Raw genomic sequence first — 16,924 nt, 5'->3', positions numbered from 1 at the left:
GGATTATTCAACGAAGCAGCAACATTATGTCTTACTTTTTGCTGAACGACTCCTCCCGTCCAATAAACCATTTGAGTGAAACAGAGAGGCCCCATAAACTTTTCCTCGCTCGCTCTTAAAAAAATTATCACCTCAACCGAGCTCATCCGCTTCAACCGAAGATGCACTCATCAGCACGTAGCAATTTAATTACATGACCAGAAACAGCGGTAGCTATTAATTTTCCGGTTGCAGGAGTCCTGTACCCTCGGCATTGGAACAGGGGAAAAAAGTACAAAACTCCAGCTTTAATTAGTACAATTATGCTCCGTGCCTTGCGGTGTGTACGGCACTGAAACCACATTATTGCCGGTAAACCCTAATACGGAACATTCGGTTCTATTTACAGCTTTCCGAGATCATTACAATTATGATAATTTCTTCTTTTTGTCCGTCGCGAAAAGCCCTTCCGCAGCGGCGGCTTGTACATTGTATGCAAAACATGCACTTTGCCTTGCAACCACAACTCCTTCTATGGCGTCCTTCTTCATTCTAGATAGGGTGCAGCGTCGTAGTCGTCGTCGTCGTTGTTGCAACAACCGGGTTAAAACACGGAGGAGGGATGAATAAAAAAATAACTCGAACGACTAGCAGCTCACTCTTTCCCGATCGGCGGCCCCACATTCCTTTCATTGGGGCACACTTATCCAATTACGGGGTCGCTTTGCTCGGCTAGGTTGGACTTCACGCGTGTGCACTTGGAAACTGAAAATAATCAATTTTCCCAAGCTTGCGGCTCAGCTAGTGCCCTACCAAGAGACTCAAGTGGATAATGGCTGTCTCGTAGCTTTCCGATCCTAGGGGCTAGGAACTGCTTGTTACCTTAGAAGAGCCTACGGGCCTCTAGACGGCGACGACGGGTCAGAAATGCAAAAAGTGTTGATTACCGGGAATGATCTGCTGGCCGCGTCGTCGCTGCAATTGCAGCATAATAAATACTGCATGAGTCATGAGTCCACTTCGGGCCGCATGCCAGCCGCCGACAGGTGAATTGTGATCTCATTTCGGATTCGCTCCACCTCGCGGGAAAATTTGAATCAACCACGAACGGTTGCTGCTTTGCGAAGCGAAACGAAACCGAGTGTACATGATTTATGGATGACTGACTTCCGAGGTTGCTCTCCGGCAGAGCCACCGCTTCTGCTGCTGGTGGTGACGTCCCTAAAACCAGTAGTCGAATTTTTTGTTAGCGATCAACAATCGCTAGCTAACACATGTAATTCAATATTCAACCGTGCAGCGTACATTAACACAAACTCGATCGTTCCATTGGTTAAATATTACCATTAACCGATATTACAAACTTAAACGTTGATTAGTAAAACAATCGAAGGGAAGTCAACCTTCCAAGCCCGGCTAATGGACTCGCTCGAAAAAACAAACTCCAGTGGAAGTAAACTGCCAATTTCACTATCATCGGCCATTAATCAGAACCGATCGCTAATGGCTCCGCCCCACCACGGGTGATGACGCCCCGGTGCCACCATTCCGTTGCACTCAGTGGCGAAGATTATCTAAACCCTATCGATCGATCTCCCGGCACACATTTGGGCGGCCAATTTTTTTCTTCCATTAAAAATGATTTACTACCTTCGAACGCTTTCTGCGCTTGCAGTAAAATAATCACAATCGGAAAGAGATCAATTCCGTGCGCGCACTTTGGGCCGTTTACTGGCTGTTTAATTGTCGTTTTGTGCGGGGGATTAATTGGCGAGACTTGAGCAAAATTGAGGGAACAACAAATATCGAAAGGAGGAAGGGATCCAGTGGAGCATACCGAAATGGCCGTATAAAATGGAAAAGCTTTGACCGTGTAAGACAGTAATGCCACACGAGGGTAGAGTCCGACGATCGGCCTTCTTACTGATTAATGATCAAGAGACCGTCGCTCCATCACTGCCTGCCGCTTGACTTAACTAAGTGTACATTAGTGGAATTTAATGTCGCTTTGAAAGCAGCCGAAAGCAGGAGTCCGGAAAGGTGGTCGAAAAAAAAAACTATTTACATTCGTAATGCAATGATAGTTTAATTTCGTTCCAATTGAAGTTATGCCCTTATTCCGTGCTAACGTTCCGCCTCCCGGTGGGGGATCGCTCAGCTGGATGCACTACCCTCCCCCAGCTGGTTACGGAATTTACCGTTCCACTGTACAGCTCGGATAATTAATTTCCCATACCGAGTGGGAAATTAACACGTGGAGCAATATTCTTACGGAAGGGAAGCTAGGGATTTACATGGCGAAGTCGTTGGCTGTCGTGCCGTTAGTGAACTAATTGCATCCATTATTGTCTTTTTTTAACGTAGAACTGGGTCTTATGAGAGGTCGTGAGTGTAAAGTAAGAATTTAAAACTGTAAAATGCTTAACAAATGATTGTTGCTCAGTAGAATTAGAAGATGTTTTCACGAATCGTTCTAACTCGCATTCGATATAAGTCCCTAAAGGAAAGTAATAAATTTGAGTAAAGCGTACAAATACGGACAATGCTGGTTCAGATGCTTTAATTTAAAGCACAGCAATGTATGCTGATCATGAATGTCATGGATAGTTTTAATTTTTGAGTGATTCATACAACAAATGATTGATACAACAAAACCTCCTCAACTTTTATAATAATTGGATATTTTGTGGATTTTAGCAACTGATAGTATTAAAGACTGCATGGAAAAAACCTGAAAAAGCTTTTAAAAACGATTCTTTTTATCAGTACCTATATAAAATTTTATGCGAGTGTAAAAAAAAACAAAAAGTAAGTTTTTTTTGTTTCTTGTTACTCCTGCCGCCTCATCCTCTAGGAATTCTTGAATATTTGAAGGGAAAGAGTTTCAACCGTTTTGTTATCGGTACACCCTTCTCAACCATTTGAATATAAAACTGAGGCCACGGCAGTATTCCTAAATCGATTTGGTTTGAATGTGACGGCTTTTTTGGTGCATAAAGGCGGACGCGGAACAATAGCAGACGATTCCAGTACAGAGAAGCACAAGCGAAAGTACAAGGCTCTCAGTCAATATTGGTTTCTGAACTCACTGGCGATTCGCATTATAAAGCCCTAGGATATGTTAAACTATAGTGGACACCTTTCCTATCAATACGACTTCAATCCCGGACTTTCGACAACAACAAACTTGCTGCAGTTTACCTCGCACTGTATTACGTGCATAGAGCTTGGATTGCAACTGGATACAATATGAACAGATTTGAAGGTAGCATTTTAATCGCGTCGATCATGCTATCCTAGTAGCTAAAATGGAAAGGCTAAAAGTTCCAGCTCCTCTTGTGGACTGGATGAAATCCTATCTTACAGAGAGAACATTATCGTTGCAATCGGGCAATGCTGTGTTTTATTTTTTAATTTATCTGGTGTGCCTCAAGGAAGCAACCTTTGTCCATTGGTTTTCTTGCTATTTTTCAACGATTCCTGTCTTGTTTTGCCACTAGGATACAGACTGGCTTATGCCGATGATTTAAAATTATGTTTGGCAATACGATCTATTGCTAACTGCCGTGAGATGCAGAGGTACGTTACAAATATTTTCTTACCATTAGTGTGACAAAATGATCCGTGGTCTCATTCACCCGGGAGAAAAATCCAATAATTTGGAACAACACGATTAACGATGGATTACTCATTCGTGCAGTAAGAGATCTTGATGTAGCGTTGGACCATCGAATGTCATTTCATGACCGCAACACATCAAAAGTGAATAAAAACTAGGGTAAATCAAGAGCTCAAACCAAACATAAATTAAAAATAATAGCTCTTTAATCGTTTCTATCAGTTTTTGGTACCCTAAGCCAGCTCGAAAGCGAGTAAAGTCCTAGCGAGCAATTATTTTGCGGCCTCTCTATTTCTGCTAGAGGCACCAAAATTCACAGGAATGGTTGAAAAGCTATAATCTTTCTAGGGCAAAACAATAACACTCCACAGTAAGATACTAAATTATATAACCTTTCAAATGAGATCTACGGCAATCAAATTGGTTCTGGCATATTCAAGAACCATTGATTTGTACCGCACAAACACAAAGAAAGGAAAAATTTTAGAGAGAAACAAGATGTTAGGAAGAGAGAAAAAAACATAAAGACAGAGAGGAAAGAAAAAAAAAAGTGAAAGGGTAAGAAAGAGAATGGAAATGATAGAGAGGAGAAGCAAAGGATTTCAAAGGAAAGAGAATTTCGGATAGTATGTAATACAGAGACGGAGTTCAAAAATAGAAAACAGATTGGGAAGCTTTAAGAATGTCTGAAAAATAGAATGTTCCATGTGAAAAATAGTGCGAATGTGGTGCGGATATTTAATTGAAAAATACCCAAAACATTATGCCTTGCTCTCTTGATGACATTTTTTCATGAATTTGCGTTACATAATCTATTTATCTTCTATTTATATGAAAGACCATTATTCATAATTAATATACCTCACATCTGTTATAACTAAAAGAATGTAAATAAAAATAATAGAAGAAGCAGTGTGAAAAAGGAAAAAGAGAAGAAAAATAAACAGAAAGAGAAAGATTCAGAGCAAGAGGCGGACAAAAGAGAAAAAAAAAGAGTGAGAAATGGAAAGGAAAAGTAAAATAGAGGGAGTGAAAAAAAGGTGAGAAAGAGAGAGGAGGAGCGAATATAAAAGAAAGAGAAAAAAAAAGAAAAACAGAAAGAAGAAGAGAAAGAGAAAAAGAGAAAGCAGAAAAAAATGAAAGAACAAGAGAGAGAGAAAAGAAAGTGAAAAAAAACAGAGAAAATAACAAGTGAGAAAATAGAGAAAAAAAAGATAAAAGAGGGAGAACGAGAGAAAAATAAAGTCGAAAAGAGGGAAAAAGAGAAAAAAGAGAAACAGAGACAAAATGAGGAGAAGAAGAGAATGAAAAAGAAAGAGAAAAAGAAAGAGAAAAAGAGAGAATGAGAAAAAGAAAGAAAAAAAAAGAAAAGAAGAGAAAAAGAGAAAAATAGAGAAAAAAAGAGATAGATAAAGATAGACAAAAAAAGACGAAAAACGAGAGAAAATAATAGTGAGAAAAAAAAGAGCAAACTATAAAGAGAATAAAGCTAATAAGAGAGAGAAGGAGTGAGAAAAGAAGAAGAAGAAATTAGATAAGAAAGAGAAAAAAAGAGATTTTTATTTTGTATGCCTGAAGGGCATTGGGACTAAGAGAGCCATTGCGACCATCACATTGATTATCTTTTGTGGCAGGCTCTGATGGTTGTACACAGATTACGAGGTACCGTGGAATGGGGTGAAATTGATCACCTGAAAATTCGTGATAAAAAATACTAATCAAAAGATATTGCTCTTACAACACTAGGCAATGTTAACGTGTCCTTGAACGCAACTTTTGCAGGATTTACACACCCCAATTTACCTCATAGTATCTTATAGAATTATCGAATTTATTTCTTGAAGTAGACGATAGAAACTTCATCAATAGCCGTAGAGGTTTACTAGAACACATACCAGTACTTGTTTTAAAATTATACTATTTCGGGAAAAATGTACATGAAGCTAAATGGAAATTGTTACTAAAGTTGATCAAATTCACCCCGTTCCATGGTACCCGTACTCATAGATGGAGTAGGGTTGGTTGTTAATAATTCTGTGCCCTAATTTAGTATCGCGTAGTCAAATAGATCAACGACATTTTTGGGATTAGAGTTCCATACCTCCTTGTCTTGTTAGGTAGTCAGCGTTTTCATTGCCCTCGATACCACAGTGTTCAGGTCCCCAGTACAGAACTTGGTTCTGCCGGGATAGGCTGTCCGAGAAGATACCAATTTTCACGTGCCTGTGATTACGTTAAAGACATATCTTTTTTTTTTTTTTTCTTCACATAACATTTATTTGACACGGCACAAATACAATTTAATGTTTAACGGCGCCAATTATATCTGATGACTTAAAACTAAAGCAAATTTTTTATCCTCGCTGCCGACTACGAGCTGAAATTAAGTCTAACTTAAAACTAGCATGGGATTTCCAATCAGTGTTTTGTTGTTCAATGGTCGTCTGATAATCGTCGAATGGCATGTATGGATTCGTTCTGCTGAGCCACGATGTCGTGAGTTGGGACAGAGGCTCGTAGTCCTTGGGTCCTGGTTCTATTGTGCGGGGTCTGGTTGCTGGTTTTGTGCTTAAGGTTCAAACGTGTTCTTGTCGTTTTGTTGGGTGTAGACGGAGGGGAACGGGACTAGACTGGAGCATGGATGGATTTCAGGAAAACGTATATAAGGGACATGTAGGATAGGTCACGGCTCGCCAAGACATCACGAACAGGAACAGCCGGCTGTCTACCCTCGGCCTGCAGAAGACATATCTTGGCGCAGACGAAACTCAAAGATACAATAACAACAAAATTCTTATTCGATATCAACTTTTTACCTTTTGAATTGTTTTCATTTTAATTAATTCTATCATTTGTCTGTTTATAACTTTTTGGATTTTTATCATGCTTTGTGCTAGTTTCGGTCTGTACTCATGACATCGGTTGGTGGTTGTCTATATACGGTATTTGATTTTTATATTCCGAGCTATTAAGCGAATGAAGTTCTGACTCATATTAATAATATTCCACGCAACAACTTTCAAATATTTTTTTGCATATTTTTCAAGAAATGAGTAAGAAACTGTAAAAGACTTACAGTCAGAAATGCATATCAACCTCATTAGAGTAACATACAGTTTCAAGGAAAAAAATAACGCTATGCGAACTTCACATACCTACTTATTTCTCTCTCATGTCAGATTCCGTGATACAGTCTGCCAAGCAATGCTGAATTGACACACAACATTGTTGTCACTGCTTCGTGGACTCAATTTATCAAATTTATGAATTGAAATCTTTTGAATAAAACAAACAACATTATCCGCACGCCTGCCGAGCGAGTGCCTGCAAAGAGAGAAGTTTTCATGAATGGAAAAAGACTAGCCCTTTTTTTTTCTTTCCATTTTTGAAGAGCATGATCTATGCACGTACGTATCTAAGACCCTCGCGCTCTGGTGCACCCCAAGGAGAGCACATTCCTTCGCGGAACACCACTAAAAGCACTCACACACGTCCCACCGAGAGCGAAAGCTTTCGAGTGCTCTACTTGTTGTTCGCCCGGTATGTCTCGCGTGGTATTCAAATTTCTTTTCAATGTACGTTCCTACACCTACTCCGGGTGTCCTGCGCTCCGCACTCGGAGGTATGAATTATTCATCACCGTCGTAGTCGTCGTCTGTGTCTTTTTGATCCTATTGACGAACTGCGGTCGGGTTTTGTGTTTATTGTAATTTTTCGCGCACAATGTTGTCTAGTCTTAGCTCGTATCGTGTCGTGTTTACTAGATACAACACCGACCGGCTTCGCGGGGCTTCGATTTCGTAATTCTGCTCTAGTTTTGACACACTCGTCCATGCAGGCGGGATTCCACTTTGAACCGGGTGGGAACCTCGTGTCGTATCGTGTCGGGTACCCGGTTGCTCGGCCCGAGGAAACGAGGAAGTGACAAAGCGCGTACCTACAGAAATGCAAAACAGCAATCGCTTTGAATAATTCAAATCGAGTACGCGACTCGCACTCGCCTAGTTGTCACTCATATTCGAACTCAGGGTAAAAATAGCACAAAATATGCAAATATTGATTTTGCTCTCATTCGACATGCATTCCTCGCTGGTTTGGCATTCACGTCCCGTCTCGTACAAACGCGGCTCAAGTGTGTTCCATGTATGCAAAGGTGCGCGCAGGCTTAGAGTATTTAAGGTTTAGGTAAGGAAAACCATCGCATCGGCCTGCGGAGTGAAGACTGAAAGCTTTGAAAGGGTGCGGGATTGGAAATTTCTCCCCAAACAACACACCAAGAGCCTGGGAAATGCTAACGGCCCTTGTCGTACGGAATTGCTGCCATCATTACCCCGCGGGCTTGGCACACGCACATAAGATGGTAATTTCTGTCATTGATAGCATCACGATTTATGCTCATTTGTTTTCCTTAAAGTTCAATAAAATAGCCATAAAACTCGTGTTCTTCTCGGCGGTGGTCGTCTTCTCGCTTCACAGTGACGAAGCCGAGTTCGTCGCTTGTTCGGTGTGCCGTATGGATTTATGGTCGAGTTTTTCCTTACCCTTACCCAGTCTCTCTTTTGGTAAAGGCGCACAGTCTGCCGCAGCCGCAGATAGAAATTGAAATTGATAATTCTAGATAATGTCATGTTAAATTGTTTTCCTTTTATCATTATTTTCCGCTGTCTTATTGCGCTGCTTGCTAGTCCGGGTACGGTTCCTCTTTCGCCGGATCGCCGGATGATGAGGCTAAAGCAGAGACACTCACACACAGACCGTGTAACTGTGTGGGGCAGCGGGTGCAGCGGGATGACAAGCACAAAACAGGCAGAAAAATTACGACTTTTCATTTCAATCAGCATGAACACGCGCGCATTCAATTAGTTTTCCTCCGCCTGACGACGGACGGCGGCACCGGAATCCATCTATCCATCTATCCAACCATCCATCCATCCATCGCCGTAGCTCCGGTTAACTATTCGCCGTTGCGCGCCGTGCCGTGCCGTTTCGGGCTGCGATAAGTTGGATGATGTTTCCTTGCCGGCTGGGTGCCGGCGAGGTCTACGGGGCCCTAGGGAAGACTTCAATAGCTGCCAGAAGGAAGAAAAGGAAAGAAAAAAGCAGCACAACAAGCAACCGCGTCGTCGTGGGTCGCCGGAATGAGGACACAGCTGGGAATGTGTGCCAACTTTCGTGGGAGGTTTGCGGGTTTTCGTTTGGGATGGTTTTATGGTGGAAATTCTGGTTTCTTTGCTGTTTTTCTTCTCTCTTTTTTTTCTCGCTTTTCAAGTACAATGTTATGAAGTTAATGGGTATCGGAGATGAGGTACAATTTAAATTTCTATTAAAGGACGGAATGCTGAACTAGTTGTGATGTGAGCGGTGGGTGCGATTGAATACCTGATTTGCTTAGGAAATCGATAAATAACTGCATTATGAACTTAACTTTGTATGCGAATGTTGAACGATTAGTTTTATGAAGTATTCGAGTAGATGAAATAGAACATAACAATGATTTTAATGATTTCGGTAGCATGTACATATTTTATAATACGTTATTATGTCAATAAAAACATTTTAATTCGTTTAGGAGCGTGATTTGACTTTGTCAGTGTAAAAATATAAAAAATATAGAAAAATCATCCGTCGAGTGTTCTAGATGGTCGTGTGACCTGGCAGATTTTTACACGGATTTGATCACAAACCGAGCACGATATACCATTTTGATTCAAACTTCGAACACTTCAGGATGAATATCGAATTATTATAGCTAGTGTAATAAAAAAGTATGATTATTAAAAATAATCCTCGTTATTGTGAAAATTCGCGTAAGAAAGCCGTTAATAAAAATACCGCATATGAATAACCCACGTAAAAATAAATTCCAGTGAATTAACATGAATACGAAATAATTTAATATGTATGTAGGAAGAATTAGTGGAACGCAGTAAATGATTTAAAATAAATAATTAAACAGATAAAAAATTCGATTAAACACTACAGTACCTAATTCATAAAACACAGAAAAGAAAAAAATAACTATTTAAAAAAATGACTTAAACCAAAACTCACAAAACAAAATATTCAAAGCTGAACTTCAAAAGTAACAATGACCATAAGTTAAAAAATTAAAAACGTCAATTAGTCATAATGAAATCTAGAAGCTAAAAACGAAAAATATTAAGAAAAAAATGTTAGATATGGTAAATGTTAAAATGTTAAAAAGCCTAAAATTTGCACATGTTAAACATGTAAAACTTTCAAAAGCATTGAAAAAATCAAATATAAATAGAGTTAACAAATATATCAAAAATATTGAAAATGATAGAAATGTTATATAAACATAAAATCAAAAGGCCAAAACGTTGAAATATAAAGATGTCACAGAATCAAATTGTCGAAATGTAAAAATGACAAAATAAGTTTATAAGTTATTAGGATTAAACGTTGAATATTGAATATTGAACATAAGTAAATCGAAAGCTAAATTTATCATGTAAAGAAATGATAAACCAACAAATAAAGAAGATCAACCTATAAAAAGTTGAAAAATATACAATATGCTGGTTATTTTTTTTCTATAAGTGCGCTCATTGTTTCATAAATTGATAGTCTGATAAACATTCATTAAAAAAAATCTGAGATGACCGAGCTTTTTTAAATCACCTTTTATTTTCAAAACAAATTAAAAGTTTAGGATTTGAATTATCTTTTTTTAATATTGTTAACTAAGTCAATTGACAACTTTTCGTCATCTCTAGTCATAATTCAAATATACCTATTGATAAAACAAAAATTCTGTTATTTTGATATGTTTGTCCAGATATACTTTGTAATGAGTATGCAATGCTCTTGGTTTAATAAAGCCACAGAAATTCGTTGAAATCAAGGAGGATGCTGCTAGCCGGTCAGTCGAATATCTTAAATGTAATAAATGTCTTTAATGCTAAAAATAACATAAATAACATAAATACTATAAATGCCATAGATGTCATAAATTCAAAAAATGTCTTAAATGTCATAAATGTAATAAGTCTCATAAATGATCTGAAGGTCAAATATGTGCTAAGAGCATAAATGTTCTAAATATCCAAAATGTTTTAAATGACCTGAATGACTTAGATTTTCTAAATGTTCTGAATGTCCTAAATGTCCTAAATTTTATATATGTCCTAAATACCCTAAATGTTCTGAATGTCCTACATGTCTTGAATGTTCTAAATGTCATAAATGTCATAAATGTCATAAATGTCATAAATGTCATAAATGTCATAAATGTCATAAATGTCATTAATGTCATAAATGTCATAAATGTCATAAATGTCATAAATGTCATAAATGTCATAAATGTCAAAAATGTCAAAAATGTCTTAATTGTCTTAATTGTCTTAAATGTCTTAAATGTTCTAAATGCCAGAAATATCATAAATGTCATAAATGTCATAAATGTCATAAATGTCATAAATGTCATAAATGTCATAAATGCCAGAAATATCATAAATGTCATAAATGTCATAAATGTCATAAATGTCATAAATGTCATAAATGTCATAAATGTCATAAATGTCATAAATGTCATACATGTCATAAATGTCATAAATGTCATAAATGTCATAAATGTCATAAATCTCATAAATGTCGTAAATGTCATAAGTGTCATAAATGTCATAAGTGTCTTAAATGTCTTAAATGTCTTAAATGTCATAAATGTCATAAATGTCTTAAATGTCTTAAATGTCTTAAATGTTCTAAATGCCAGAAATATCATAAATGTCATAAATGTCATAAATGTCATAAATGTCATAAATGTCATAAATGTCATAAATGTTATAAATGTCATAAATGTCATAAATGTCATAAATGTCATAAATGTCACAAATGTCATAAATGTCATAAATGTCATAAATGTCATAAATGTTATAAATGTTATTAATGTCATAAATGTCTTAAATGACTTAAATGTTCTAAATGCCAGAAATATCATAAATGTCATAAATGTCATAAATGTCATAAATGTCATAAATGTCATAAATGTCATAAATGTCATAAATGTCATATATGTCATAAATGTCATAAATGTCATAAATGTCATAAATGACATAAATGTCATAAATGTCATAAATGTCTTAAATGTCATAAATGTCATAAATGTCATAAATGTCATAAATGTCATAAATGTCATAAATGTCATAAATGTCATAAATGTCATAAATGTCATAAATGTCATAAATGTCATAAATGTCATAAATGTCATTAATGTCATAAATGTCATAAATGTCATAAATGTCACAAATGTCATAAATGTCATAAATGTCATAAATGTCATAAATGTCATAAATGTCATAAATGTCGTAAATATCATAAATGTCATAAATGTCATAAATGTCATAAATGTCATAAATGTCATAAATGTCACAAATGTCATAAATGTCATAAATGTCATAAATGTCATAAATGACATAAATGTCATAAATATCATAAATGTCATAAATGTCATAAATGTCATAAATGTCATAAATGTCACAAATTTCTTAAATGTCTTAAATGTCTTAAATGTTCTAAATGCCAGAAATATCATAAATGTCATAAATGTCATAAATGTCATAAATGTCATAAATGTCGTAAATGTCATAAATGTCATATATGTCATGAATGACAGAAATGTCATAAACGCCATAAATGTCATGAATGTCAGAAATGTCATAAAAACCATAAATGTTATAAATGTCATGAATGTCATAAATGTCATCAATGTCAAAATGTCACAATTCACTGTTTTATTGTAAAAAGCAGATTAGATTGAAAATTATAATATCAAATAACTTATACAAATAACATGAGAATATGGTAAATTTAAGAGCAAATCTGTCAATTAGATTATTGAATTGAGGGTTGAAAAGGTGCTAAGCTTTAAGAAGGAAAAAAAATAAAAATAAAAACTTAAAAAACTAAAATTAAGAATAAAAAGTCGAGTTGCTCCAAAAAATATAAAAAGTGAAAAAGATAAACAGTAGAGAGAAGAAAAATTTATAAGTTACGAAGAAGAAAGTTGGTAGTTGAAAACACAATATTGAAAAGTTGATGAAGTACAAAGCAAGAAGTTGGATAAGATTAGGCTAAAAAGTTTAAAAAGCTGAAGTGTTTAAAAGTTTAGTAGCAGAAATGGAGTATTTTATCAACAGGAAATTGAAAAATTGTTACCCTTATTTGTTACTTTTTCAAACTTTAAAATTAAAAAAAATTTAAAATGAAAATTAAAATTAAAAAAGTGGTAGAATTAAAAAAAAATAATAAGCTGAAAGTTGTGAAATTAAAAATGTTAAATAAAAATAATAAATAAGAGGTGACAAAATAACAAAGTCCAACGGAAGCAAAATTTCAGAGTACAAAATAAATCAAAATTTTAGAAGTTAAAAAATCTTCAAGTTGAAAACGTAGAAAGCTAAAAAATTAAAGTTTGAAATAATTTAAAAGAGCTTAAGATGTAAGAAGCATTGAAAATTGAAGTGAGAAAAGTAGTAATTGAGTCAAGAATTGGGAAAAAATTCAAAAGTTAAAGAGTAAAAGAGTAAAAGAATAAAAGAGTAAAAGAGTAAAAGAGTAAAATAGTAAAAGAGTAAAAGAGTAAAAGAGTAAAAGAGTAAAAGAGTAAAAGAGTAAAAGAATAAAAGAGTAAAAGAGTAAAAGAGTAAATGAGTAAAAGAGTAAAAGAGTAAATGAGTAAAAGAGTAAAAGAGTAAAAGAGTAAAAGAGTAAAAGAGTAAAAGAGTAAAAGAGTAAAAGAGTAAAAGAGTAAAAGAGTAAAAGAGTAAAAGAGTAAAAGAGTAAAAGAGTAAAAGAGTAAAAGAGTAAAAGAGTAAAAGAGTAAAAGAGTAAAAGAGTAAAAGAGTAAAAGAGTAAAAGAGTAAAAGAGTAAAAGAGTAAAAGAGTAAAAGAGTAAAAGAGTAAAAGAGTAAAAGAGTAAAAGAGTAAAAGAGTAAAAGAGTAAAAGAGTAAAAGAGTAAAAGAGTAAAAGAGTAAAAGAGTAAAGAGTAAAGAGTAAAAGAGTAAAAGAGTAAAGGAATTAAAGAGTTGAAATGTTGAGAAGTTGAAAAGTTAAAAGGTTCAAATGTTGAAAAAAAGAAGAATAGGTTGCAAAGTTAAAAGTGATTGAAGAGCTGAAAATATTGTAAGTTAATATGGAAAACAAGAAATTTTGAAACCCAAAAAGCTATAAAAGTAAGGAGTGAAACGTTGGAAAAGGTTAAGTTGAGAAGATATAATGAAAAAAAAAGCCAAAAAGTTAAAGAAGCTAAGAATGTAAAACAACAAAACAGGTTGAAAAAGAGAAGTTAAACATTTAAAAAGATAAGAGATTTAAAAGTAAAGAAATAGAAAAGATACAAATTAAAAATTTGAATTTAAAAGTTTGACAGTTTAAAAATTATGTTTGTTAAGCTGATAAGTTCAAAAGTCAAAGCTTTATGCGTCAATGCTAAAAATGCAATGAATTATAATTTTAGAATATAAATGTTTTTAAATTGAACAGTTAAATGGAAAGTTACAAAATAAATGAAAGAAAAAAAAATGGTATGTTGAAAAGGTGAAAATTTGAAAACATTTCAATGTTGAAGAGCGAAAACAAGAAAAAGTTAAGAAGGTAAAAAATTATAGAAATAAATCATCAGTTAATTGTATGGCAAAAATATACATATTCAAGAAATAAAAACTTCAATAAAATCCGAAGAAGTAAAACATTTAAAAATGCTGAAAGGATAAAAACGTCACGATATCAAATAAGCCACCAAGTTTTGAAAACGTAATAAATCTAACGAAAAGCAAAAGCAATGTATAAGGTCAGTTCAAAAGTTTAAAGTGAGAGAGGGAAGGTAAAAAATCCATAAATCGAAATAATCATAACTCACAAAAAAGTTATGAAAGCTAGTCGATACTAGATAAAAAACGTAAACATTTTAAGAAAACACAAAAGCGATAATTTCCACTGTAACAAGTCAAAATTCAAATGTTGGAAGGAGAGCAAAAATCAATGATTCGTAAAAAACAGAAAGCCCAATGGGGAAAAGTTAGGAGTGTAATAGTTGACAAATAACAAATGAAAAGTTAAATGCCGAAAAATCTAAAACTCCTCATATAGGTTCATGAAAAAGTCAACCGAAATCGAAGTCGAACGATCGAATGATAAAGTGGTGATAGAGAACTACTTTTTATTTCATTAATTTGGAGAAATTTTAAATTCTTCTTTGTAAGTTGTAAGTAGATGTAACTTTCCTTTAAAATTGCACACAAACACAAACAACAATCACATCATCAAAATGAATGAGATGAATGAAGGGCAAATACAAATGCCACTGTTAAGGCAACCTATTCGCACAACCGAGCTCCGTTGTTTCCGGATCCCTGTCGCTTTCACACCACCCAGCACAATCATACCAAACATAATTTGTCATGTCCCAAAACAGCGCACATGCATGACTAGAAACAAATGAAAGAGCAAATCACAAACCGTGCGCTTCTCGCTGTGACAAACTGGGCCAATTGATCATCTACCCCCGGTGGTCAAACAGTCAAACGGAGGCGACTAATTCCCGGAGGCTCCCACGCTGACTAGTAGCGGCTCAGCGACGAGAGACTGGCTATCATCTCGATCTAGTCCAATTTTTCCTCCGTGCCGCGGCGGACCGGACGTGTTGCTCCGTACGCCCTTGTCAGCCCCGCAAGCTTGGGCACTATGGGACCCACCGTGGCTATTATACGAGCTATCAGGCTCTCGATCTGGCATCTCCGCGCGACCCGTCGCTCCATCGTGAAGGCTGGCTGTGAATAATTTATGTTCACGCTTTACGCGGATGAAGCGCGCGCGCGAAAATTCCGCCCCACCCCGGGCGCATTCCCGGGCATGTGGAAGATGGCAATCGCTACCACTTCCATGTATGAGAAAAGAATTTCTGTCCGCCCCAGCGGCTTTTCCGTGTTAGTTGCTCCGGTTGAGGTTATGATTAGGAGTAAGGTTTCCTCGTACTCCTACTGCGGTAGGCAAAGTGGAGAAGCAATTACGCGGAGAAAGTTCGAGCCACCACAATCTTGATCTTTACCAGTCTGACATCGGCGAAAAATTTAGTTGCCTAAACTAATTCCAGCTTGGTATGCTCACTGATTTTTCTTTTTTTTTTCTTTTTTCAGACCTACAACAGCCAAGGAGTATTCAAAATGACAACTTCTGATCTCATTTGTTGTAATTTGCTGACCGTCTTGCTCAACCGACGGCCGTCAGTAGATCAGCACCAATTTTAATCAAGATCACGGTAAGTTCATTAAAAACTTGACTACCCATTCAAATTTCCCGTCTAAATTGGGTGAAAATTTTAAATAAACAAGTGTCCACGAACTGCCAACGCCGTAAATCGTGATGCGAAACAAAGCGTGAACGAAGCAAAATCAGATCTCTTTCTTACCTTGGTCAATAAATCTCCATAAGTCAACTCGTCAACTAGCGTCGTGGCATCCCCATCATCGTTCGCGTCAAACGGAAAACGCTTGCGATGCGACGCTATTTTGCATTTATGCCTAGATTTAATTTTCACACACCGATCTTGCGACTCGCGAGCGCGGCGGCGGCACTTTCCCATTCATCTCTGTTTGTGGTGTAATTGTGTCTCCACTTCCGCCTTGCGCGACCGGCTCGAGCTGTTATCTTCCATCACTGCGAAATTATGTTCCCAACGCGCCCCGGACAGCCGGAAATGACTCGCCGATTGGGGTTCTTTTTAATTGGACGATGTGTTCCAGAATTGAGGTGAATTTACATACATTAGCTATAATTGCTCTGGAAATTTCGAACAAACTGACCATTTCGCGAAGACAAATTTGGAGCGAGTTTGGTGTGCTTTTTCATTTCGCTATTTTTTTCTCATGACATCTTTTTTTTTAATATTGTGTCATTCACACGACAAGGTAAAAAATAGGCTGCCAAATCAAATTTGTTCGGCTGTCAAAGCGTCTTTTTGACTTTTCTTGATTCCTAACTAAGATTTACGTTTTGCAGACTTACGACATTTGGAGATTTATCTCCAAAGAATCAAACGTATCCCAAGGATGAATTGTTAGAAAGTATAGTTTAGCTAAAGTCGCTCAGCAAAGTTTACCGGCGATATTTGCCACCTTTCGCACCTGTTCCTACCTCTTCAGTGGTGCTGCTGGTGAACAAGCTTTTGGCAAATTTGCATCCGATTATTAGCACGGTATGCCGTCGAGGCTTAATAGCCTCTCGAGACCACGGGCAATTTCAGCCCGTTTTGGAGCTCGTTTCACACTCTCTAATCGGACACTGAGTACTGCACTATGATTACT

The 16,924-nt window shown here is 36.2% G+C and overlaps 1 protein-coding gene across 5 annotated transcripts in view; it reads left to right on the top strand.

Annotated features, from left to right (window-relative positions):
- Positions 1-16,924, top strand: part of LOC129730107 (zinc finger protein sens) — a 422,944-nt gene that overhangs the window by 259,768 nt on the left and 146,252 nt on the right. For all 5 annotated transcript variants that reach the window (XM_055689159.1, XM_055689160.1, XM_055689163.1 and 2 more), the window contains one exon: positions 15,758-15,879. The gene's annotated coding sequence lies outside the window, so the exon portion shown is untranslated. The remainder of the gene's footprint in view (positions 1-15,757; positions 15,880-16,924) is intronic.

Source organism: Wyeomyia smithii, chromosome 3, assembly GCF_029784165.1.
Source record: "Wyeomyia smithii strain HCP4-BCI-WySm-NY-G18 chromosome 3, ASM2978416v1, whole genome shotgun sequence".
In the NCBI taxonomy this organism is placed as follows: domain Eukaryota; kingdom Metazoa; phylum Arthropoda; class Insecta; order Diptera; family Culicidae; genus Wyeomyia; species Wyeomyia smithii.
Note: the sequence above shows the minus strand (reverse complement) of the source record. Positions and strands in the feature narration are given on the sequence as shown.